The sequence below is a fragment of the Rhinopithecus roxellana genome, chromosome 18 (genome assembly GCF_007565055.1).
Source record: "Rhinopithecus roxellana isolate Shanxi Qingling chromosome 18, ASM756505v1, whole genome shotgun sequence".
NCBI lineage: Eukaryota > Metazoa > Chordata > Mammalia > Primates > Cercopithecidae > Rhinopithecus > Rhinopithecus roxellana.
Genome location: NC_044566.1, coordinates 18749898 through 18777577, shown reverse-complemented (window position 1 = coordinate 18777577; position 27680 = coordinate 18749898). Strand labels below are relative to the sequence as shown.

The 27680-nt window shown below is 35.1% G+C and overlaps 1 long non-coding RNA gene across 1 annotated transcript in view; it reads left to right on the top strand.

Moving 5' to 3' along the window:
* LOC104677261 overlaps positions 1-27680 on the top strand; it is a 240873-nt gene that overhangs the window by 203228 nt on the left and 9965 nt on the right. The window contains exon 4 of the long non-coding RNA XR_750021.2: positions 14487-14532. This is a non-coding gene — a long non-coding RNA (uncharacterized LOC104677261). The remainder of the gene's footprint in view (positions 1-14486; positions 14533-27680) is intronic.

Genomic DNA, 27680 nt, shown 5'->3' with positions numbered 1-27680 from the left:
ATATACAGTATATATACTGTATTTTATAATTACATAAATACTTCAATCAGTTCTTTTTTTTTTGTTTTTTGTTTTTAGATTTGAATTATACGAGGTTACTTGCTTTCAACCTGAATAACTTTCTGTTATATATTGTAAAGCAATTTTCCAAGTAACACATTTGCTCAGTTATTTTTGGGTAATGATTTTATCATTTTTTTTTTTTTTTTTTTTTTTTTTTGAGACGGAGTCTCGCTCTGTCCCCCTGGCTGGAGTGCAGTGGCACGATCTAGGCTCACTGCAAGCTCCGCCTCCTGGGTTCACGCCATTCTCCTGCCTCAGCCTCCTGAGTAGCTGGGACTACAGGCGCCCACCACCGCGCCCGGCTAATTTTTTGTATTTTTAGTAGAGACGGGGTTTCACCATGGTCTCGATCTCCTGACCTTGTGATCCACCCGCCTCGGCCTCCCAAAGTGCTGGGATTACAGGCGTGAGCCACCGCACCCGGCCTATCATTGTTTTTAATAGATACATTTGCTGGAAAACAATTCTTGGTTGACAGTGTTTATTATTTCATAGCCTCTGTGCATTCCGGCTTCTTTATTTTTTATTTTTTTAATGAGTTGTCAACTGTTAGTGGAATCCCCTCAAAGGTAACAAGTCATTCATTTTTTTCCAACTCCTTTAAAGATAGACCTCTTTGTCTTTTAAGAAACTTTTATAGTATGTCTGTGTGTGAGTATCTTTGGATTTATCCTGCTTAGAGTTTATGGAGCTTCCTGGGTGTATAGATTTTTTTTTTTTTCATCAAATTTCAAATGATTTCTGTCATTTAAAATGTTTTGCTTTTGTTAGTTTCTCTTTTAGATACTCACACTAGTACACTAGTGTGCTTAATGTTGTCCCACGTTTCCCTGAGCTCTGTTTATTTTTGTTAATTAATGAATCTTAATTTGCTCATTATTTCTCCTGGTTTTTATTGCATAATTTCTATACATCTTTAAGTTTTTTAAAATTATTTATTTATTTTTTTTACCAGCTCAAATCTTCCCTTAAGACACTCTAGTAAATTTTTAACTTGGATTGTGTGTTTTCGTTTCCAGATATCAATTTGATTTTTAAAAAGTAATTTATATCTTTCTTAATAGTCTGTTCGTGACATTGTCATTTTACTTCTGTAAGCATGAATTCTTCTAGTTTTTACAAATATTTTTAATAATCCATTAATGTCTTTGTCTATTAAGTTTCATATGTTGGCTTTCTCAGGGGTCACTTCTACTAATTTTTTTTCCTGTTTATGTGGTAAACATTGCTGTTTACTTGCAAAGCTTATACCACTTGCTTAAAACTTGACATTATAAGTAATATATTCTAGACATTATGGATGCTCACCATCACTCCTTTGCCAGGTCTAGCTTTTGTGGTGGTTTACTTATGTGGTTGTTTAGTGGATGAGATGGACTAATTTTAATGTCCATGGGAACAGTAGCTATAATATCTCATATTTTTCTGACATTAGTAAGTATTGTGTTTCTTTTTGTCTTAGTCTGACTACTGGTTGATTGATGCTATTGATCATTTCAATAAACCAGCTTTTGGTTATGTTGATTTTCTTTATTGTTTTTCAATTTTTGATTTCATTGATTTCTGCTTTATTTTTTGTTATTTTTTACTTCTTCTTGTTTGCATTTTAAATTGGTATTTTCAGTGCCCTAATTTAGATTACCAAGTTTTACAAGTTTTTAATTTTGTAATTATGTAGTTAATATGACACACTGCCTTCTAAGCACCGATTTTTATTGCATCACACAAACTTTAATGAGCTGTATTTTTATTTACATTCACTTCAAAAGTTTTAATTAAAAAATATTTTTTACCCATTTGTTACTTATAGTCGAGTTGATTAATCTACAGATATATGTGGGTTTTCCACCTATACTTCTCTTATTGATTTTCAATTTAATACCACTGTGGTTTAATAACATATTTTGAATGATTTTTTTTCTTTCAATTTTTAAAATAAAATTTATGGCACAGAATGTGGTCTAATTTGGTGGATGTTTTATGTGAGTTTGAGTAAAATGTGTATTTATTTTATTTTGTTGGATGGAAGTTTCCATAAATGTCATATACATAAGATGGACTTATAATGCCATTTATGTCAACTTCATCCTTCTTACAGCTATTTTGAAAACTACAACTATAATAGTGGATTTGTTTACTTATGTCTTACCTTCTCTTAATTATGTGTTGTGTATTTTACCACTGTAGCTAGGTGTATACACATTTAGAATTATATCTTCTTGGAGAATTGACACTTTTATTATTATGTTGCACCTCTGTTTATCTCTGATAATTTGTCTTGCTCTAAAGTCGGCTATTTCAAAATTAATGTAGTGACTCCAGCTTTCCTTTGTTCAGTTTTAGCATGGTAAATGTTTCTTCATTTCTTTATTTCAAAACTATCTGACCCTTCATATTAAAAAGTATTTTTACAAATAGACATATTATTACGTAATTTTTTTATTCATTATAATAATCTCTATTCTTTAGTTGCTGCATTTAGACTGTTCACATTTAAAGTTATAAATTATGTAGATGGATTAATAACAGTCATATTTATTACACTTTCTATACCTTTTCAGAGGCATATAGTTATGAATTCTTGGATTTTATTTGTGTGTTTTGTATAGCTTTGTTTTACTTTTTCCATTAGTATATCAGCTACACATTTTAAAAAACATATATGTTGGTTTGCTCTAGTGTTTACAATATTTTTAACGAATCTAATTCAACTCTTAAGTAATGCTACTTGTCTTTGTGTGTAGTTTATGTGTCTTATAATGGAGAGTTCCAAGTTCCTTCCTCCTGTCTCCCATGATATTGCACTCATCCACGTTTTATCCATGTGCTATCATCACATGGATGTAACCGTTATTCTGCTTCCTACTTCTATGATATCGACTTTTTAAACTCCCATGTATGAATAAGAACATGCAGTGTTGGTCTTTATGTGCTTGGCGTTTTTTGCTATCATCACGTGGATAATCACACATTTCAACTTAATACTTTTTAAAACAGTTATTAAGATCAGTAAGAATAAGAAAAAATATTTTCCTTCATCTTCATTTATTTCTTCTCTGATGTATTTTTCTTCATGTGAAACTTTTTTTTTCTAACTTACATCATTTCCTCATGCCTCATATCTATGGACATATTTTACAAATCAAGTTTGCTAGAAAATTCCTTCAGTGTTTGCTTGCCTAAGAAATCATTGATTTCTTTTTCACTTTTGAAAGTTAGTTTAGCTGGACGTAGAATTTTGAATTCTATTTTTCTTTTTGCTTTCTCCTTTTATTTATTTTTTTCTTTTCTTTCAACTTTACATGTTTGCTCAGCTTTCTGCTGGCTTGTATTGTTTCTGACAAAACATCAGCACTAAAGCTTATCTTTATCCCTTTAAAGGTAAAGTATTCTCACCTTGTGCTAGTATCTTTCAAAATTTTATTTTTGTCTTTTTTTCTGAAGTTTGAATATGCTATGAATAGGAATAGTATTTTTTGATACATATTCTGCTTTGATTTCTCTGTGCTTCCTGGAACTGTGGTTTGGTGTCTGTCATCAATTTTGAAGAGGAGTTCTCACCCATGAGCGTTTTGCATATTTTTTTCTGCTTTGTTCTGTCTTCTCATTCTGGTGTTCACATTTGACATTATACACTTTTTAAAGGTTTGTTTCAGTTTTGATTGACATGTAGAATTGTGCATATTTATGGGTACAATGTGATGTTTTGATATATGCTTATATTGTGTATTAATCAAATGAAGGTGAATAGAAAATTAAGTACTTCAAACTTTCTTTGTGGTGAGAACATTCTGAATGCTCTCTTCTGTTTTGAAATATATGATACTTTGTTGTTTATAGTCATTATACTGTCCAATAAACACCAAAACATATTCCTCATATTTAACTGTAACTTTGTACCTCTTGACCATCTCTCCTCCTCTATCATCTCCCGCCTCGTAACCATTATTCTGCTTCCTACTTCCATGATATCGACTTTTTAAACTCCCATGTATGAATAAGAACATGCAGTGTTGGTCTTTATGTGCTTGGCGTTTTTTGCTTAACATAATGTCTTTCTGGTTTGTTCATGTTACTGCAAAGGACGGTGTTTCCATCTTATTAAAGGCTGAATAGTATCCATTGTGTATATAGACCATTTTTCCTTTATTCATTCATTTGTTGATGGACACTGTATTACATGTCCTGGCTACTTAAGTACAACTGAAATAAACATGGGAGTGCAGAAATCTCTTTTTATTTCATTTGAATATATACATTTTGACATTTTCCCATAGTTCTTGGGTATTTTGTTCCTTTTCTTTTCATTCATTCTTTTTCTTCGCACTTTATTTTGGGAAGTTTCTTTTGGCCTGTACTCAAATTCAGTGATTCTTTTCATAGTCATGTCTAGTCTGTTGAGGCCAAAAACATATTCTATATGTAGATTACATTATTTTTGAATTTCTAGACTTTCTTTTGATCCTTTCCGAGGTTTTTAAAAAAATCATTTTGCTAACATTGTGCATTTTCTTGCATCTTATCAATGACTTTGGGACAAAGCTTATATAGTCTTTCTCTCTGGAGAGAAGGCCTTTGTTTTGCATATAACTCTGGTAGTATGTCACAGAGTTTATTCATTTTCCCCTGTCAGAGCCACGAGATCTTTCTCAAGTGTTTACTGTGAGAATCTCCTAGGAGTTCTGGATGTAAAGCCCATAAAAATGTATTGGACCACTAAAAATATTCCCTCCATTATTATCTCACTCTCACCCAGTTCACAATCATCCTTCGGCGATTTGTTATAATTACTATTTAAGTGTGCATGCAAGTTTTTGCTATTGTTTGTTGGTGTTTTGTAATGCTCATGCTTTGTTAAATAATATGAAAAAGGATACAATATATATGTTAGGACTTTTATATAATGTGTCCTAACAGTTTTTCTTTGCAGTGGTTTCTACCCCAGGTAAATAGATCTTGGCTGTAATCACCTGGATAAGTCTGTCTCTCTAGATATTTAGGGGTAGTGATTTTCTTTTCCACCTCAATTTGCTTTTCCAAGTCAATTATCTGATAGGTCCAAGAAAATTCATTGATTTTCTTTTTGTCCAGTCTTTGATTATTGTAAGGATGTAAGTGATGACTTCTGAGCTCTTTTCACGTCTGAGCTGAAACTGGAAGTTTCCTAAAGGGGCCAGAAGATGTTCAATTTGTCTGAGTTTTAATAATTTTGGCACATTATTGTCTGTCTATGAACTTGATTGTCCATGTTTTCAGGCCAATGTTCACAGTACATAAAAATTATTTTGATAAATTGCTTCTATTTTACTGGTTTGTTTATTTATTTATTTATTTATTTATTTATTTATCTATCTATCTATCTATCTATCTATCTATCTATCTATCTATCTATCTATCTATCTATTTATTTTCTGAAATGGCCTTGGTTTGTCTGTGTATACCCCTTCGCTTGATCATTAATCACACAGCAGAGTTCTTTGGTTCTGCCTTGATTTTGGTTTGTGCAACCAAAATGGAAGGCTGTAACTATAGTTTGAATGTCTTTAGTTCCATAGGTTATAAATTCTAATTATATGATGTTTTCTCCACCAATTCCTTTCTACAGGAAACATATGAAACATTAAGGCACATGTACAAGAAACCCACAAAAAAACAAATTATACTGTCTATTTATATAATGACATTTTTCCTTTACTATAATCATATTTATATTGTATTTTAGCTCTTCATAATTTTTCTTTCACATAAATCCTTTCAATTACATTTTTTCTATTGTTTTTCACCTTATAACTTGAAAGCAGAACATAATAAAGAGATCGATGAAGTCTACATATTATTATCAACTTTAAGCATTGAAAATTAAGTTGAAATCAAGTAAAAATAATAATCTTTAAAGCTAATAGAAACACAGGTTTTCTTAAATGTGATATTAACATCATTATTTAAATAAGGTTATTACCATAATATGAAATTGCAATGAAATTGTCTACTGATGAGAAAAGTGTTTTTAAATTATATTTAAATATTTGGAAATGGGCTATCATAACAGTACATTCACTAGGAAGTCTTCCTAAACAACTATAAACATCATAATTTTAATAACAATAAAAATATTTTGATTGTACCGTACACCATGCTTTATGCCTACTTACATAACCACTAATTCTCAGACTAACCTAAGAAGATATAAAGTATTAGTCCAGCTAAAATTTATCATGCAATATTTTAAATATTCAAAAAGAATGCATTAAATATTAATACACTGATATCCACATTTTAGTATTACACTAAATACATGCATCTGAAGTTACTGTTTACCTTGACTGATAACATCCCTCTTCACCTCTAATGTAACCACTATTCTGGATTTCCTTTAAATCATTACTGTAACTGTAAAAAATTTATATCTACTGCCTAAGCATGTTTTACACTTTTTACTTTCTACACATTTCATCTCTGTGTCCTCTTCCACGTGCTTTTTCAATTCAACATTTATTTAGTTGAACATTGATTGATACTTTGTGATATGTAGCTTCAGTTTATTCAGTTATATTGTGGAATACTATTTTATAATATTTATTTACAGAAATACAAATATTAGGCTGTTTTCCCAAATGTTCTTTTTGGAAATAGGGATTTATTCTTGTTTTGGATGAGATTATTCTCTTAAATGTATACACAAATGTGGAATTTTTTCTTTTTTTTTTGATCTGTGTATTCTTCTGAATTTTATGACTATTAATCTAGTTTATGTGTTAAAAATACTTTCTTGCAGATTAGGACATCTTTTTAGGAGCAAAAATTTTAAATGTTGATGTATTCTAATTTATCATTTATTCCTTGATTTGTGTTGATTTTAAATACATTTTTTACAATCTTCAAAGCATAAACATAACACCTTACTGCTCTAAAAATTTATACAGATTTTCAAGTATGTCTTTCATTCATCTTGAATTCATTTTTATATATTGCTTAAGATTGTGATATATTTTGATCTATATTATTGACTTTCATTAGTGTTATTTGCGGAATTGACCAACCTTTAACTTGTCGTATAGAAAGACTGAGTCTGGTTCTCCACCACCCTATTACTTGATTTGTCAATCTTTATGCTAATAGTAGAGAAATTTAATAATTAAAATTATATGGTCATGGTATATCTACTTATGTTTATGTTCTCCTTTCTAATATTATATACTTTTTTTGTTTTCATCCTTTTTATTTTTTTATTTATTATTATTATTATACTTTAAGTTCTAGGGTACATGTGCATAACGTGCAGGTTTGTTACATATGTATACTTGTGCCATGTTGGTGTGCTGCACCCATCAACTCGTCAGCACCCATCAACTCGTCATTTACATCAGGTATAACTCTCAATGCAATCCCTCCCCCCTCCCCTCCCCATGATAGGCGCTGGTATGTGATGTTCCCCTTCCCGAGTGCAAGTGATCTCATTTTTCAGTTCCCACCTATGAGTGAGAACATGTGGTGTTTGGTTTTCTGTTCTTGTGATAGTTTGCTAAGAATGATGGTTTCCAGCTGCATCCATGTCCCTACAAAGGACACAAACTCATCCTTTTTTATGGCTGCATAGTATTCCATGGTGTATATGTGCCACATTTTCTTTTTTTTTTTTTTTTTGAGACGGAGTCTCGCTCTGTCTCCCGGGCTGAGTGCAGTGGCCAGATCTCAGCTCACTGCAAGCTCCGCCTCCCGGGTTTACGCCATTCTCCTGCCTCAGCCTCCCGAGTAGCTGGGACTACAGGCGCCCGCCACCTCGCCCGGCTAGTTTTTTGTATTTTTTTTTTTAGTAGAGACGGGGTTTCACCGGGTTAGCCAGGATGGTCTTGATCTCCTGACCTCGTGATCCGCCCGTCTCGGCCTCCCAAAGTGCTGGGATTACAGGCTTGAGCCACCGCGCCCGGCCTATGTGCCACATTTTCTTAATCCAGTCTGTCACTGATGGACATTTGGGTTGATTCCAAGTCTTTGCTATTGTGAATAGTGCCGCAATAAACATATGTGTGCATGTGTCTTTATAGCAGCATGATTTATAATCCTTTGGTTATATACCCAGTAATGGGATGACTGGGTCATATGGTACATCTAGTTCTAGATCCTTGAGGAATCACCATACTGTTTTCCATAATGGTTGAACTAGTTTACAATCCCACCAACAGTGTAAAAGTGTTCCTATTTCTCCACATCCTCTCCAGCACCTGTTGTTTCCTGACTTTTGAATGATTGCCATTCTAACTGGTGTGAGATGGTATCTCATTGTGGTTTTGATTTGCATTTCTCTGATGGCGAGTGATGATGAGCATTTTTTCATGTGTCTGTTGACTGTATGAATGTCTTCTTTTGAGAAATGTCTGTCCATATCCCTTGCCCAATTTTTGATGGGGTTGTTTGTTTTTTTCTTGTAAATTTGTTTGAGTTCTTTGTAAGTTCTGGATATTAGCCCTTTGTCAGATGAGTAGTTTGCAAAAATTTTCTCCCATTCTGTAGGTTGCCTGTTCACTCTGATGGTAGTTTCTTTTGCTGTGCAGAAGCTCTTTAGTTTAATTAGATCCCATTTGTCAATTTTGGCTTTCGCTGCCGTTGCTTTTTGTGTTTTAGACATGAAGTCCTTGCCCATGCGTATGTCCTGAATGGTACTATCTAGGTTTTCTTCTAGGATTTTTATGGTATTAGGTCTAACATTTAAGTCTCTAAAATAACTCATTTTATGAGGCCAACATCATCCTGATACCAAAGCCTGGCAGAGACACAACAACAAAAGAGAATTTTAGACCAATATCCCTGATGAACATCGATGCAAAAATCCTCAATAAAATACTGGCAAACCGGATTCAGCAGCACATCAAGAAGCTTATCCACCATGATCAAGTGGGCTTCATCCCTGGGATGCAAGGCTGGTTCAACATTCGCAAATCAATAAACGTAATCCAGCATATAAACAGAACCAAAGACAAGAACCACATGATTATCTCAATAGATGCAGAAAAGGCCTTTGACAAAATTCAACAGCCCTTCATGCTAAAAATGCTCAATAAATTCGGTATTGATGGAACGTACCTCAAAATAATAAGAGCTATTTATGACAAACCCACAGCCAACATCATACTGAATGGGCAAAAACTGGAAAAATTCCCTTTGAAAACTGGCACAAGACAGGGGTGCCCTCTCTCACCACTCCTATTCACATAGTGTTGGAAGTTCTGGCTAGGGCAATCAGGCAAGAGAAAGAAATCAAGGGTATTCAGTTAGGAAAAGAAGAAGTCAAATTGTCCCTGTTTGCAGATGACATGATTGTATATTTAGAAAACCCCATTGTCTCAGCCCAAAATCTCCTTAAGCTGATAAGCAACTTCAGCAAAGTCTCAGGATACAAAATTAATGTGCAAAAATCACAAGCATTCTTATACACCAGTAACAGAGAGCCAAATCAGGAATGAACTTCCATTCACAATTGCCTCAAAGAGAATAAAATACCTAGGAATCCAACTTACAAGGGATGTAAAGGACCTCTTCAAGGAGAACTACAAACCACTGCTCAGTGCAATAAAAGAGGACACAAACAAATGGAAGAACATACCATGCTCATGGATAGGAAGAATCAATATCGTGAAAATGGCCATACTGCCCAAGGTTATTTATAGGTTCAATGCCATACCCATTAAGCTACCAATGAGTTTCTTCACAGAATTGGAAAAAACTGCTTTAAAGTTCATATGGAACCAAAAAAGAGCCCGCATTGCCAAGACAATCCTAAGTCAAAAGAACAAAGCTGGAGGCATCATGCTACCTGACTTCAAACGATACTACAAGCCTACAGTAACCAAAACAGCATGGTACTGGTACCAAAACAGAGATATAGACCAATGGAACAGAACAGAGTCCTCAGAAATAATACCACACATCTACAGCCATCTGATCTTTGACAAACCTGAGAGAAACAAGAAATGGGGAAAGGATTCCCTATTTAATAAATGGTGCTGGGAAAATTGGCTAGCCATAAGTAGAAAGCTGAAACTGGATCCTTTCCTTACTCCTTATACAAAAATTAATTCAAGATGGATTTTCATCCTTTTTATATGTATTTAATTATTTTAAAATTCTCAAAAATGTTATATATTTGTCACAATAAGACATTTTGATATATATATGTATGCGTATATAATGTATGTGTCTGTGTGTGTGTGTGTATATATATACATACATACGTACATACATACATTGTGGAAGGACCAAATCAAACTAATTTTCACAGGCCAGGCATTACCTCAAATACTTACTACGTTTTTGTGATGAGAACATTTAACATTAACTCTGTTAGTTATTTCTGAGTACACGGTTCATTGTTATTAACTATAGTTTCCGTGTTATACAATAGCTCTCTTAAACTTATTATTTCTGCCTAAGTGAAGATTTGTATTCTTTGTCCATCACCTCCTCAGTCTGCCCCAACCACCCACTCACCCATTGGCCAACTCCTTTTTAACCAACAGTTCTACTTCTGCTTCTGTGAGTTTGACATTTTTAGATTCCACATATAAGTGATATCTTGTGGTATTTGTCTTTCTATGGCTGGCTTCTTTAACTTAAGGTTTTCCAGATTCATCCATGTTGCCAAAAATGATGGGATTTCCTTCTTGGATGCTTAGACTGATTTAATATCTTGGCTATTGTGAAGAATGCTGCCATGAACAAGAGTGTGCAGGTATCTCTTCAACATATTGGTTTTATTTCCTTTAGAAGACATGCAGATGGCCAGAGGGTATAAGAAAAATTCTCAACGTCACTAATCATCAAGGAAATGCAAATTAAAACCATAATGAGATATATCAACTCACATTGGTTATAATTAAACAAGATAAAAAATAACAAGTGTTGGTGAAGATGTGTTGTAAAGGAAATTCTTGCCCACTGTTGGTAGAAATGTAAACTAGTACAGTCATTGTAAAAAAAAAAAAAAAAAAAAAAAAAAAAAAAAAAGAAGGTTTCTCAAAGCATTAAAAACAGAACCACTCTATGATCTAGCAATCTGTTTTTTTTTTTTTTTTAAAAGTATTCTCCATGATACAAAAAAAAAGAGAAAGGTTATTACCTACCGTGATTCAGAAGGTGGGTAGAGGGGAAGAATATATAAAGTGATGAATTATGTCAGTCTAAATTATACAGCACAAATAATGGAAGAACATAAAATGTTTTCATTACATCAGCTAGAACTCCAAAGGAATATTAGCAAAAACTAATCTGACATTGACAACATAAAATTGCTGCCGCAAATGTTGGTTGCTCTTTTCTACTCAAAGAAACATCTTTGGGCTTTGCTGTTCATCTCTATTAAATATTTGTTTCCTGTTTCAGCAATCTTTCAATAAACTATTTATAATGTCCTTGCATCATTCTTATATCTCTTCTTTTTTCTTGTTTCTTTAAATGATATTCCTATTTCATATTATTTTAGCCTATTTATCATTCAAATGTAACTAAGTGCAATACATTTTTTTCATATACAAGATTTTAAAAGGATAAATATTCTTCTAAGTATCATTTGGTCAGCATCCCACAATGTATATCAGTAGCATTTGCATTATGATTCAGTTCTAAGCATTTTTATTAACATGGAAATATTATATATTAAGATTGATTTACCCCATATTACATTTCATTGTTTTTATATTTTCTCTTCAGTCATATATACGACGTGCTTATTACATGTTTCGTCTATCATTTTGAAGTTTTGTATTTTCTCTTTTCTCAGTAGCTATTAAAATTATATATATTTCACTAAAATTTGAAGTAAAGTTATCCAGCTTCTTTTCAAATAATGCAGTGTCCTCAATATACTATATTTAAATATTTCTTTTCCTGTCACTCAATAATAAAAATTTATTATCCACTACTCTCATTTTATCTAAAAGTCATCAATACAGGGAGGACATTTCAGTTTTCGTGTCAACAATTGTCTAGATTTACCCACACATTTACAGATTTTGTCTTCACTGATTGTGCTTTTCAGTCTTAATTATAAGACGGCTTTCTCTCTTTCTGCATTTAACATAAAAAATACCACAAAACATGAATGGATGCCACAAACATCATGTTTTTTTTTTTTTTTTTTTTTTTTTTTTTTAGAAAATCCTCTCATTGTAATATCATTCTGAAGTGATAATTTTTGATTACTCCTCCAATTATTGATCCTGCTTAAATAATTTTACCAAACAAATCTATACAATTTAACCTACAATTTTAGCAATGTTGAAATGTTGTTTTGGTCTTCCTAAAGTAATTTTAGTTGTTTATATTCTATTTCCTTTTGATGAATTTATCTCAATTTGTCTCAGTACTTTACTTCAAACTACTATTGGTTATACCAGGAAGTTATTTGAAGACTTGAACTCCAATTTAGATGTTAACTCTCTGAGAGTCAATTCATTCACTACTAACAATAAAATCCCTACTTTGTGAAATCAAATTACTTTTGTGAACTTATACAAAGGGTATAATAGCTCAACATATTACATTTGTCCACAATCCCATGCTCCGCCTTTGTACTCAGTAATTTTACAAGGCCTGATTTTATTATTTAATTTGTAAGCCTAAGCTTTGGGCAATTTTACAAATGTCCAAGATGTTTATTGGCAGATGTTTTACTGTTTAGAATATTATTTGTGAGGAGAACTGATAACTGTTAAACACTCAGAAGTTTTGATACTTAGTCAAAACACACATGTTGACTGTCTTTAGGGTAGAAATGCTCACTGATGTTAAACCACACATTACGGTGAAGATGGCAGATGAATGCTTCACACATTGTATACTTAAGTGTAATGAAATATGGTAAAGACCCATGCAGACCTAATTATTGTGTTCTGATAAAAGTGTGAGTGCTTCCAGGGGAGACTACCCTGATAGAGTGAATTATAAGGAATCACTATTTTAAATGTTATAATTGCTTCCGTGGTTGTTGGTAGCTAGAAATTGATAAGGGACCATCTGCAGTGCACTTTTACAGTTTCTTCTATTTCTTGTTCCAAGAAATAGATATGATTCTGTATTGTAACAGCTTGCTATCTATACGATCCCTGATTGCATGATAGCTTCTTATGCAAAAATATGAATTCCCAACCTTGCTATTTTTTTGATCAAGAAACTGGTCATGTGGGGGTGGCGGGGGGAGCAACTTTTGAATTTTCTATTTTCTCCTTCCATTTACCTATGCTTGGTCAAAGAAATTAGAACAACTTTACTCCCAGGTTTTATCTTAGTATAAGGCTTACAGTTATTGAGAAAAGCACAGTTTTGTTAGAGAATGGAAAAAAAAAAAAAACATACTTTGAACATACTTTGAATCTAAAGTGTGAATCAGTAATAAGCACAGTCAAGTATTGGGAGAGAGGGAATAAGCAGGAAATGTGAGACACTGACTGAGGATAAGGACACTAAAAGAAGGGTCTGGAGCCCTGGTGGCAGTTTTATGCAACACAAAATTGTGCCGGCCCTTAATTCAGCATCTAGGGAGCTAACAAAACCTTCTAAAATGTGTTTTAAGGCCCATATATTCCAAGAGCAGCATATAAAGAGGCTATGAGATAAAACTTCATGATCGTAGTTTTACAGTACACAAGCTAATGTGGGAGACTGTGCACCTTTAGCTTCTCTAGCACCTACTTCATTTTTCCTCCTGCTCACTCTTCTTCTTGTCTTTCTCCTCTTTCTTCTCATTTTTTCTTCTTCTCTTGTTTCCTTTTTTCTTCTTTAATGAATATAATCACAAAGATAGGCATCTGGAAGGACCGTTGACAAACATTGTCCTTACTGTATTTAATGACTTTATTTCTACACTTGAAGTCTCAAATCTAAAACTAGCAATGTTTGTGCAAAGAAATATTAGGTGAATCAACTTTCTCACATAAACAGTAATTAACTTTCAGATTAGAGAGAACCAAATTCTATACCTGACAAGCTCTAAAGCATTAAAGCCTTAAAGAGGAGAATTTTAATCTAGCAAAAGAAATACATCTAATTTTTAACAATTTTTATATCTTGAAAATGCTCTGTTGTTTCAGGTAATTCAACATAATTCAAATGGAAATGCTTCCAAGAAAAGTAAATATAACTTATTTTATTAAGCGCCAATTTTGTATCTAATGAGAAGCAAAACTGAAGGCACAGTTTTAAATTTGTATTTTAAGATTGTTGGCCCAGAGAAAAAAGAAACCTTTTCTCTTTATTTTAAATTAGACTCATTCACTTACAAGTAGGAGTTCACTTTAAGTAGATTGTAATAAAACAGGATTTTAAGATTAAATTATATTATTAAATTAAGCACCTACTCTGTTGCAAGAACTATTCTAGACCTGGGAATTTCAAAAGGAATAAGGCTGAAGCTTTTTTTTTCTTTATTGTAGTTTCTAATCCAGCTGTAATGAAGACAGACAACAGTCAAGTTAACAAGTAAGTACGAGAATTTCAGGTTAATATGTGTTGTTAAAAAACTGAAATTGAATGAGAGGGAGGAACTGAAGACAAAAGTCTGGGTTTGGTTGGGGAGAAGCATGACATGTTCTCTATTTGAGTCTTTCAATTGCCTGGATAATAAATAGGTGGAGGTAAGTACATCTGATTATCAGTCAAGAGCAACGCAAGAGAAGGTGAGTAAGTTCAAAGGAGGGTAAAGCAATTAGGAAACACTTGGCTTAAGGAATTTTCCATTGCTAGAAGGCAAGCTGAGTGCCTGTGGTTTCCTCTCCTAAGATGAATTTAAAGAGGACTGGTGGTCATGATATTTAAACTGCAGAGATGCACTCAGGAAAAACACAGACAAGTTATCTCTTTTGTGTTGTTGATAGGAAAAATTCCTTGTGTTTGCAACTTTTTCTTGTAATGATGGACTTGTTATTCTAAACAAGAGGCATGAAAGATGATGTATGGTGATAATAAGATAAAAAGTAGCTGAACCCAGGATTTTAAGTCTTGGTGAGTTCAAATAAATATTGTATTCCTGTTATACAATCACTTGTCTGAAATCTTGGGAACCAACTATGTTTCATAATTCAGCATATTTTAGGCTTAAATAATTTTTTATGTAACACCTCCAAGAAGCATTGGAGAAGAACCTGCTAATCAAATATGATTCTTTTTCTGCTCTGAACAAATGCATAGTTATATCAAATAAGAAAAATAATGACCATAAAAACGTGATGAATGAAGTCAGTTATGTCAGGTTTTACCACAAAGTGTGTTTTAGCACCAAATTTATGAAACCACCATTTTCTTTCTTTCTTTTTTTTTTTTTTTTTTTTATTGAGACGGAGTCTGGCTCTGTCGCCCAGGCTGGAGTGCAGTGGCCGGATCTCAGCTCACTGCAAGCTCCGCCTCCCGGGTTTACGCCATTCTCCTGCCTCAGCCTCCCGAGTAGCTGGGACTACAGGCGCCCGCCACCTCGCCCAGCTAGTTTTTTGTATTTTTTTTTTTTTTAGTAGAGACGGGGTTTCACCGTGTTAGCCAGGATGGTCTCGATCTCCTGACCTCATGATCCGCCCGTCTCAGCCTCCCAAAGTGCTGGGATTACAGGCTTGAGCCACCGCGCCCGGCCTATTTTCTTTTAAAACTTTTAGTGTCTTGGAATTATAGATTAGAGATTTTGAAAGTGTTACCACTTAAGTGAACAAGAAATATAGGAGGGGGTTTCAAATCACAGGATACTTGAATTAGGTATTTCAGAAGTTATGCTATTATATTGACAGGTTGAAAAGTATGGCTATGAGATTGGGGGATAAAGGTGGAAAATAAATTATAATTTAGTTAGTGGGCTACACAACTTTGGAGACCAGAATTATGGGCAACTTTTCCATATGGATATGGATCCCATGGAGGAAAAGGGATAGAAAGAGTGTGAACCAAGACTCAAGAACCTCATAAATAGAAAAGTGCCTTGGATGTTTGTAGATGACAACAATGAAAGGGAAATGTGTCTATTTTTGGTCAAATATTCTTTTCTTCAAACTCTTTGGAATTATAAAGTTTATTCTTATATTGTATTTTAGTCCTTAGAAAAATGACTCACTTTCCCATCACACAATTGAAACATGGAAAAGAAAATAGACTCAGGAAATTACGTAAGTCTGTTAAATAATTCCAACAAGAAGTCTGTTAACCACCCCGTCCTTCCCATTCTTGAGCAAACAAAATACCACGAGCTTCAAGTAAAAGAAATTAAACTTTGGACTTAGAGTCAGAAGGTTGTACCATGCACGCTCTCCTTGAGTAATGACAGTTTATTTCCCCTCTTTCTTTTCCCTCAATAAAAACCAAAACACAATGAAACAAAACTCCAATGGAAATTTGTATTATTCAGCTAACATGTGTATTGCCTTTCACAAAATTATGCATTGAGATGTGTGTACATTGAGATAACAGAAAATATCATATCATCAAATCAGATACAGGAATCTCAGATCTTACCCAATATCAAACTTTAATATTTCTTTCAAAGTAGAAGTAGTCGTGAAGCACAGATGAAGCGGCAAGTCTACAGCTACAGATGTATTTTCCTATTTTTTTCCAGCCTCCTTAAGGAAACAATGATGTCCAGCTATAATATATGAGTTTTCTAAGTGCTATATGTTATTATTGTTTACATAAAAGGCAGTCATTTTCATCAATAAACAGTCTTATTTTACATACCAAAGTTTCATGACATATTACAAGAAGCTATATTCCCTCCTCTCCAAAATCTCTGGATTACAAGTTTGTTTGTCGTAAGAACTCCTAGTCAAATAATGTATATGCTATTAGTAAATACCACCAGTATATTTTGTTAAATATCTTTTATTACCTTCAAGGGGATTTGATCAGAATGGATTATAGGGCTCTGGGTAACTTTTTTCTTCTGGAGATACTTTCCAAGCTCTGTCAATATCTCTTTGACACATATGTCTCAGTTGTGTTTTTATGGGTCTTAAAGTTTCCTCAAAATTTTATTCAAAAAAATGTACTTCAAACCCCAGTGTCCATCTGGATTTGAAACAAAACAGGGTTCAGGAGTTATTGCCATAATCTTTTTATGAATAGCTGTGTTCCTTCTAAGGCCTTTTAATTGTATATTTCTAGCTCATTTTTTTTTGTTTTTTATTCATAGTCATTTGAATATTTGTAAGATTATAATAGGGCATGCAGTGTTTTAAAAGCCAAATGTATTTTTCTAGCCAGTAAGTCTTCGTAAGTATTACATTAATTAGAGGCTTTAAATAAGCTTCCAGAAATATTCACTCATTCTATGATTCATGGTGTACAAAAGTCTGAATTACATTTAATTTTGACAATAAAATTATAACCTTTTTGTTATAATACATACATGTAGCAGAAAGTAAAGCAATGTTTTACATACCATACATCAGTTAAAATTACAGTACCATTCTTCAATTCTTTGCAGCAGATGTGACCTTTGACCATGTACTGCATCTTCCCAGTCACAGGTCCTTTGACCAGATGACACTGACCAGTAAGTTTAGGTTGTACTGGTTTGTGAATGTAAGCATATTTCAGATATCTTCTACAGGATTCTAGAGATACTGATTTCCAGGTGTCATGTTGGTCACTATTCATCCACTCCTATAACAACAACTTGATGGTTTTTTTTTTTTTTCCCCTCTATCCACTGCCAGCCAGTTGCTACAAGAAGTCAAATTCCCTTTTTAATTGTTAGTCAATTCTATATTATATATAAAGACTACATTTTTGAGAGATGTTCTGCCCTGAGACTTACATTACTGTATTTCCATTAATGATCATCAACTTCTGTACCTCTAGCAATCCTACCTTTTAAATATATTTGTTACATACTATTTAGAATGTCAATAGTTCTTTCTGTGTGATGGTTTAAGTATGCTGTTGCCATTGCCAGTGGTATCATTCAAAATGGAAAAAGGTTCAGGACTATCACCACCAAATTGGAAGTGATTTCATGCATAAATAGAGAATTGTGCAGCAAAATTCAATCTTGTCTACAAAAACAATGGGTTGGACTAGAGTGAAGATGTTCCTAAAAAATTTAATAGATCACCAAAAAAGATAATTATTTATTAATAGAAGTGTTTCAATATCTCTCTTAATTGGTAATTATCCAATTAATCTATTCACTTACAGCCTATAAACCATGAACTTCATGGTAGCTGTAGTTGTATGCTGGTCAGTTGAGACAGTGGTGTGTCATGGTGGGAGGGTGCCATTTTTTATCTGAATTATCCACATGGAATTTTTAGTTGTACCGATCTGGAAACAGTCTGATATTTTGCACTATTTGCAACAAACACTTATGCCTGCCAAAATTTCATGGATCCTGGTAGAAGATGTAAGATTCCTTGGTCAGAGACAGAAGGAAATATTCTTACTCCCAGTGGGGGTGAAAACCTGAGTATCAGGGGTTGTATAGAATGATGGAAGGAGAGCCAGCAGACACATGCCAGTGCAGAGGGGATTTTTATGTAAAAGGAATCGTGATTTTGGGCAATCTAAATATTTTGTGTACAAACATTTCTGCTCTTTATTCCAAAGGGATAGACGATCTCTTATCTTCCAAGCTGTAAGCAAATGTTTTCTTTGTTCCTGAAAGAGACACTATCTTCCAAGGCAGTTCCGTACATCCCTACACAAATATTCTTAAAAAGATTTCTCAGAACAAAATGCAGCTGGTGCCTTAGTTGCAAAATAGCAGACACAAGAGAGGTCCACTGAAAATTTTATCCCCAAAATATCCACTTTTTCTTCTATACTGTCTCCTATGAGAGAATTTTTTGAGGTTGCCATTTTATTGTCCATTCTAATTTTTGTCACAGAGATGGAACCAAATACATTTAGTTTGTTCAATACAGCATTTAAAGTCCATTTGCATGACATCCATTGTAGGGATTACTTCCCATAAAATACACAGTATAAATATAGTATTTATATATATAGATAAATATATAGATCTATATATTTATAGAAACCCGATAGAAACCCCACCAATTAACCAAGAGTGGCCCTTAGAGAGATCTTTAAAGTCATCATGGGATTACAGGATGAAAAGATGATGTTTCTTGAAATAATTCAATTTCTCTTATGATCATTATGAAATCATAGTTCACAATGTTTTAGGAAAGGAAACACTTTAATTTCTGTCTTCCATATAGAAGTACAATTCTATGATCACACACTGTGTTTCTGAAAAGAAAGTGAAATTTAAGATTATGGAAGCCTTTCAGGTGGAACCTGTATAAGTTGAGGACACAGTGTGATATTGTTTCCAACTTAGCCTCTCAGCCAGCCAATCAGTGACTCTTAATTCAGGCACTCCTATCAGTTAAATGGGTGGCTTTTTGTTTCTACTGACAAAGAAACATAAGGTTCAGACCACGTAGTAAGGGTGGCAGGAAGGTTTCTGATTGCCCCTGTAGTTTGGCCCCAATGACAGTAAAGTAACCTGCTTGTGTATGTGGGAGTTGCTTTTGCCAGATTTTTCTCTTAGAGGGTTTTGAATATACCACTGCTACTTCCCAAGTAAACTTCATTGAGTTGCCCTCTCCTGATTAATACCTCTCTAACATTGCACATCACATGATCAGTATTTCTACTCTTAAAAATTTCTGATGACATTGCCTTATTGATGAGAGTATTTTTGGCCATGCCTGGTAACAACCTATCAATGGTCTTTCAAATGAACCATAGCTAGCTATATCAAATATCTTCTAGCATAAAAGTATCAGGTTAGCATAGTAGTCAGAAGTCAGGTAAAAAACAATTACTGAGAAAAAAAGCATTTACTACAAACATTTCTTTAATCAGAGTTAAGAATTTTAACTCTGGAATTTCGTGTTGTTCAAAGTTTACTCTTGTGGTTGTCTTGAAAAATTCCCATTTCCTAATAGGTTGGCCAATTGGAACTCAGTTATGAACAGACAGCTCCTTAAAATGGATGGGGCATTACACACTGCTTATACATAATATTCATTGAAATTATAAAATCAGACAAAGGCAATGAATCTACAAAATAATATATACAGTCACTATTTTTATTTGAAAATACCCAACCTTGACCCTATTTACTTCTACATCTGCATAAACCTCCATTATCAAGTTCAGAACATCTTTACTGCCCATAGCTAGACCTTACTATATATTGAGCACTAATATCTACCAAAACCTAAATAGGTGAGCATAATACTTGCCCCAAGTTTTCAAAAGTAATTTGACCTAAATACTTGCATCTGCCTGAGATCTCCCATTAGAAGATGGAAGAGCAGATTTTTGACCTCTCAGTTAAACTGTTTCAGATTCTAAGGTTCTAACTTGGTGGGTAAGTTCTGTTTCTGTTCAAGTATTTCTGTTTTAAATCATGACATGCTTATTTTAATTTTAATTTCTTATTTTAATTTTAATTTTTTCAATGTTGAAAAATTGTTTTGAAAAATGTTTTTTCTTGTTTCTAAATATGGTGGTAGTATCCGAATGGCTTCCCTATCCCATACATTTTGATAATGGGCTTTCAACTCTATAGTGGAAAATCATGATAGTTACTAAGTTATTGGGTCAGTTACTGCCCTCATTTTTTAAAATTTTTATTCAAAATGGAAGGAGGTTCAGGACTATCACCACCAAACGGGAAGTGCTTTCATGCATAAATAGAGAATTGTGTAGCAAAATTCAATCTTGTCTACAAAAACAATGGGTTGGATTGGAGTGAAGATGTTCCTAAAAAATTTAACAGATCACCAAAAAATATAATTGTTTATTAATAGAAGTGTTGTTGTTTCAGAGTACCATCTTTAAATTATTTCTTTTTAAACTTGGTGTTTACTTTAGCAAGATTAAAAAATGCATATGTAGAATTCTTGCATTGTTATTGATGGTATCGTAGTTCATTTGAATAGTGGTAAGATAATGCTACAGGCTAGGTGGTATATAAGGAACAAAAATTTATTTCTCACAGTTGTGGAGTCTGGGAAGTCCAGCATCAAGGCTCTGGCAAATTTCATATCTGGTGAGGGTCCGCTTCCTAGTTCATAGAATCTTTTCTCAATATGTTCCTCATATGGAAGAAGGGACAAGGGAGCTCTCTGGAGTCTCTTTTATAAGATAATTAACCTATTTATGAGAGTCCTATCCTCATGATATAATCACCATCCAAAGACTTCACATGTAAATACCTTCACATTAGGAGTTAGATTTCAACGTATGAATTTTGTGAGGACACAAAAATTCAGTCTTATGCATATTTGGTATTTTAGATTGGAGTGAACAGTAATTGATTTTACACCTCAGTATGACATATGATCTGATTATGGAAAAGATCTGAATATATTAACACTAATTGTGCTAATAGTAACTAGAGTAGGAGACCTGCTGTTTTATTATCAATAGGGTAAACATATATGTATATGTTTCCTTATTTACCATTTTCTTGAGTTCTAAAAGCTCTTGTCATTACTTTTGAAATTCAGATGAAGAAATTGATTCTTGAGTTGTAAATTACTAATCTAAGCACAAATTTCATAAGTGGAAAGCTATAAGGCTAATTAAGTTTTTCTGGCCTATGATCCTTTATACTATATGATGCTAAGAAAATAAAGTAAAAAGCATTTCAAAAAGGTAAGAGGAATCAATACCTCAAAACTGTTTTAAAATATACATTTTAGTACTGGAAGCCAGGCATCCTTTAAATTTCTAGCTGACGGTAAACTCAAAGTGTTGAAACAGTATCATGTATAGAATAAATGATCCATATATATTTCTTAATTATACACAAAACAATTTCACAGTATATGTGACTGAAAGCTTATTTTATTTTATTATTATTATACTTTAAGTTCTAGGGTACATGTGCATAACATGCAGGTTTGTTACATATGTATACTTGTGCCATGTTGGTGTGCTGCACCCATCAACTCGTCCTTTACATCAGGTATAACTCCCAGTGCAATCCCTCCCCCCTCCCCATGATAGGCCCCGGTGTGTGATGTTCCCCTTCCCGAGTCCAAGTGATCTCATGGTTCAGTTCCCACCTATGAGTGAGAACATGCGGTGTTTGGTTTTCTCTTCTTGTGATAGTTTGCTAAGAATGATGGTTTCCAGCTGCATCCATGTCCCTACAAAGGACGCAAACTCATCCTTTTTTATGGCTGCATAGTATTCCATGGTGTATATGTGCCACATTTTCTTAATCCAGTCTGTCACCGATGGACATTTGGGTTGATTCCAAGTCTTTGCTATTGTGAATAGTGCCGCAATAAACATACGTGTGCATGTGTCTTTATAGCAGCATGATTTGTAATCCTTTGGGTATATACCCAGTAATGGGATGGCTGTGTCATAAGGTACTTCTAGTTCTGTTTCCTTGAGGAATCGCCATACTGTTTTCCATAATGGTTGAACTGGTTTACAATCCCATCAACAGTGTAAAAGTGTTCCTATTTCTCCACATCCTCTCCAGCACCTATTGTTTCCTGACTTTTGAATGATTGCCATTCTAACTGGTGTGAGATGGTATCTCATTGTGGTTTTGATTTGCATTTCTCTGATGGCCAGTGATGATGAGCGTTTTTTCATGTGTCTGTTGGCTGTATGAATGTCTTCTTTTGAGAAATGTCTGTTCATATCCTTTGCCCACTTTTTGATGGGATTGTTTTTTTCTTGTAAATTTGTTTAAGTTCTTTGTAGGTTCTGGATAGTAGCCCTTTGTCAGATGAGTAGATTGCAAAAATTTTCTCCCCTTCTGTAGGTTGCCTTTTCACTCTGATGGTAGTTTCTTTTGCTGTGAAGAAGCTCTTTAGTTTAATTAGATCCCATTTGTCAATTTTGGCTTTTGCTGCCGTTGCTTTTGGTGTTTTAGACATGAAGTCCTTGCCCATGCCTATGTCCTGAATGGTGTTACCTAGGTTTTCTTCTAGGGTTTTAATGGTATTAGGTCTAACATTTAAGTCTCTAATCCATCTTGAATTAATTTTCGTATAAGGAGTAAGGAAAGGATCCAGTTTCAGCTTTCTACTTATGGCTAGCCAATTTTCCCAGCACCATTTATTAAATAGGAATCCTTTCCCCATTTTTCTCAGGTTTGTCAAAGATCAGATGGCTGTAGATGTGTGGTATTATTTCTGAGGGCTCTGTTCTGTTCCATTGGTCTATATCTCTGTATTGGTACCAGTACCATGCTGTTTTGGTTACTGTAGCCTTGTAGTATAGTTTGAAATCAGGTAGCATGATGCCTCCAACTTTGTTCTTTTGACTTAGGATTGTCTTGTCAATGTGGGCTTTTTTTTGGTTCCATATGAACTTTAAAGCAGTTTTTTCCAATTCTGTGAAGAAACTCATTGGTAGCTTGATGGGGATGGCATTGAATCTATAAATAACCTTGGGCAGTATGGCCATTTTCACGATATTGATTCTTCCTATCCATGAGCATGGTATGTTCTGCCATTTGTTTGTGTCCTCTTTTATTGCACTGAGCAGTGGTTTGTAGTTCTCCTTGAAGAGGTCCTTTACATCCCTTGTAAGTTGGATTCCTAGGTATTTTATTCTCTTTGAAGCAATTGTGAATGGAAGTTCATTCCTGATTTGGCTCTCTGTTTGTCTGCTACTGGTGTATAAGAATGCTTGTGATTTTTGCACATTAATTTTGTATCCGGAGACTTTGCTGAAGTTGTTTATCAGCTTAAGGAGATTTTGGGATGAGACAATGGGGTTTTCTAAATATACAATCATGTCATCTGCAAACAGGGACAATTTGACTTCTTCTTTTCCTAACTGAATACCCTTGATTTCTTTCTCTTGCCTGATTGCCCTAGCCAGAACTTCCAACACTATGTTGAATAGGAGTGGTGAGAGAGGGCATCCCTGTCTTGTGCCAGTTTTCAAAGGGAATTTTTCCAGTTTTTGCCCATTCAGTATGATGGTGGCTGTGGGTTTGTCATAAATAGCTCTTATTATTTTGAGGTACGTTCCATCAATACCAAATGTATTGAGCGTTTTTAGCATGAAGGGCTGTTGAATTTTGTCAAAGGCCTTTTCTGCATCTATTGAGATAATCATGTGGTTCTTGTCTCTGGTTCTGTTTATATGCTGGATTACGTTTATTGATGTGCGAATGTGGAACCAGCCTTGCATCCCAGGGATGAAGCCCACTTGATCATGGTGGATAAGCTTTTTGATGTGCTGCTGAATCCGGTTTGCCAGTATTTTATTGAGGATTTTTGCATCGATGTTCATCAGGGATATTGGTCTAAAATTCTCTTTTTTTGTTATGTCTCTGGCAGGCTTTGGTATCAGGATGATGTTGGCCTCATAAAATGAGTTAGGGAGGATTCCCTCTTTTTCTATTGATTGGAATAGTTTCAGAAGGAATGGTACCAGCTCCTCCTTGTACCTCTGGTAGAATTCAGCTGAGAATCCTTCTGGTCCTGGACTTTTTTTGGTTGGTAGGCTATTAATTATTGCCTCAATTTCAGAGCCTACTATTGGTCTATTCAGGGATTCAGCTTCTTCCTGGTTTAGTCTTGGGAGTGTAAGTGTCCAGGAAATTATCCATTTCTTCTAGATTTTCTAGTTGATTTGCGTAGAGGTGTTTATAGTATTCTCTGATGGTAGTTTGTATTTCTGTGGGGTCGGTGGTGATATCCCCTTTATCATTTTTTATTGCGTCTATTTGATTCTTCTCTCTCTTTTTCTTTATTAGTCTTGCTAGCGGTCTCAATTTTGTTGATCTTTTCAAAAAACCAACTCCTGGATTCATTGATTTTTTGGAGGGTTTTTTGTATCTCTATCTCCTTCAGTTCTGCTCTGATCTTAGTCATTTCTTGCCTTGTGCCAGCTTTTGAATGTGTTTGCTCTTGCTTCTCCAGTTCTTTTAATTGTGATGTTAGAGTGTCCATTTTAGATCTTTCCTGCTTTCTCTTGTGGGCATTTAGTGCTATAAATTTCCCTCTACACACGGCTTTAAATGTGTCCCAGAGATTCTGGTATGTTGTATCTTTGTTCTCATTGGTTTCAAAGAACATCTTTATTTCCGCTTTCATTTCGTTATGTACCCAGTAGTCATTCAGGAGCAGGTTGTTCAGTTTCCATGTAGTTGAGCGGTTTTGATTGAGTTTCTTAGTCCTGAGTTCTAGTTTGATTGCACTGTGGTCTGAGAGACAGTTTGTTATAATTTCTGTTCTTTTTTTTTTTTTTTTTTTTTTTTTTTTTTTTTTTTTTTTTTTTTGAGACGGAGTCTCGATCTTTTGCCCAGGCTGGAGTGCAGTGGCCAGATCTCAGCTCACTGCAAGCTCCGCCTCCCGGGTTCACGCCATTCTCCTGCCTCAGCCTCCCCAGTAGCTGGGACTACAGGCGCCTGCCACCTCGCCCGGCTAGTTTTTTGTATTTTTTAGTAGAGACAGGGTTTCACCGTGTTAGCCAGGATGGTCTCGATCTCCTGACCTCGTGATCCACCCGTCTCGGCCTCCCAAAGTGCTGGGATTACAGGCTTGAGCCACCGCGCCCGGCCAATTTCTGTTCTTTTACATTTGCTGAGGAGTGCTTTACTTCCAATTATGTGGTCAATTTTGGAATAAGTGCGATGTGGTGCTGAGAAGAATGTATCTTCTGTTGATTTGGGGTGGAGAGTTCTATAGATGTCTATTAGGTCCACTTGGTGCAGAGATGAGTTCAATTCCTGGATATCCTTGTTAACTTTCTGTCTCGTTGATCTGTCTAATGTTGACAGTGGAGTGTTGAAGTCTCCCATTATTATTGTATGGGAGTCTAAGTCTCTTTGTAAGTCTCTAAGGACTTGCTTGATGAATCTGGGTGCTCCTGTATTGGGTGCATATATATTTAGGAGAGTTAGCTCTTCCTGTTGAATTGATCCCTTTACCATTATGTAATGGCCTTCTTTGTCTCTTTTGATCTTTGATGGTTTAAAGTCTGTTTTATCAGAGACTAGGATTGCAACCCCTGCTTTTTTTGTTCTCCATTTGCTTGGTAGATCTTCCTCCATCCCTTTATTTTGAGCCTATGTATGTCTCTGCATGTGAGATGGGTCTCCTGAATACAGCAGACTGATGGGTCTTGACTCTTTGTCCAGTTTGCCAGTCTGTGTCTTTTAATTGGAGCATTTAGTCCATTTACATTTAAGGTTAATATTGTTATGTGTGAACTTGATCCTGCCATTATGATATTAACTGGTTATTTTGCTTGTTAGTTGATGCAGTTTCTTCCTAGCCTCGATGGTTTTCCTTCTGACAGTCAGAAGGACTGTCTGTTGGTCTGTTGGAGATTGTTTGAGGTCCACTCCAGACCCTGTTTGCCTGGGTATCGGCAGCAGAGGTTGCAGAAGATAGAATAGTGCTGAACAGCGAGTGTACCTGTCTGATTCTTACTTTTGAAGCTTCCTCTCAGGGGTGTACTCCACCGTGTGAGGTGTGGGGTGTCAGACTGCCCCTAGTGGGGGATGTCTCCCAGTTAGGCTACTCAGGGGTCAGGGATGCACTTAAGCAGGCAGTCTGTCTGTTCTCAGATCTCAACCTCCGTGTTGGGAGATCCACTGCTCTCTTCAAAGCTGTCAGAGTCATTTGCATCTGCCGAGGTTTCTGCTGCTTATTTGTTGTTGTTGTTGTTGTTGTTGTTGTTGTTGTTGTTTAACTGTGCCCATTCCCCAGAGGTGTAGTCTACAGAGACAGGCAGGCCTCTTTGAGCTGCTGTGAGCTCCACCCAGTTTGAGCTTCCCAGCAGCTTTGTTTACCTACTTAAGCCTCAGCAATGGCGGGTGCCCCTCCCCTAGCCTCGCTGCTGCCTCACGGTTAGATCCCGGCAGACTGCTGTGTTAACAACGAGGGAGGCTCCTTGGGCGTGGGACCCTCCCGGCCAGGTGTGGGATATAATCTCCTGGTGTGCCCGTTTGCTAAGACCCTTGGTAAAGCGCAGTATTGGGGTGGGAGTTACCTGATTTTCCAGGTGTTGTGTGTCTCAGTTCCCCTGGCTAGGAAAAGGGATTCCCTACCCCCTTGCACTTCCCAGGTGAGGCGATGCCTCGCCCTGCTTCAGCTCTAGCTGGTCGGGCTGCAGCAGCTGACCAGCACCAATTGTCCACCACTCCCTAGTGAGATGAACCCAGTACCTCAGTTGAAAATGCAGAAATCACCTGTCTTCTGTGTCGCTCACGCTGGGAGTTGGAGACTGGAGCTGTTCCTATTTGGCCATCAGTGTGTGACTGAAAGCTTTTAAGTGGTAATTATTGCAGTTAACATAACTCTTCTCTCTGAAATGGAAATACACTGCAAGAAACACACTGACAAGTAATTCTGTACAATCGGTGAGGTATGTTTTAGTTGTTTACATACTTGCAGACCTCTGAGATGCTTATTTATTTTGAAGTCTTCCACTTAAATTCATATGGATCTGAATAATTTCCAATCTAATTTTATTTCCTCTGGTACTGTAAAATATTTTCAATTAAGAAGTGATATTTATTCTAATGTCACGCTGTGCTCAGAAATCTCACATTTTCTAAAGAAGATGCCAAAGTAAACTGTAGGATCCATTTTCAGTGTTTTCATGATTACAGGGATTCTTCTGTTTTGAAAATTCTTAGACCT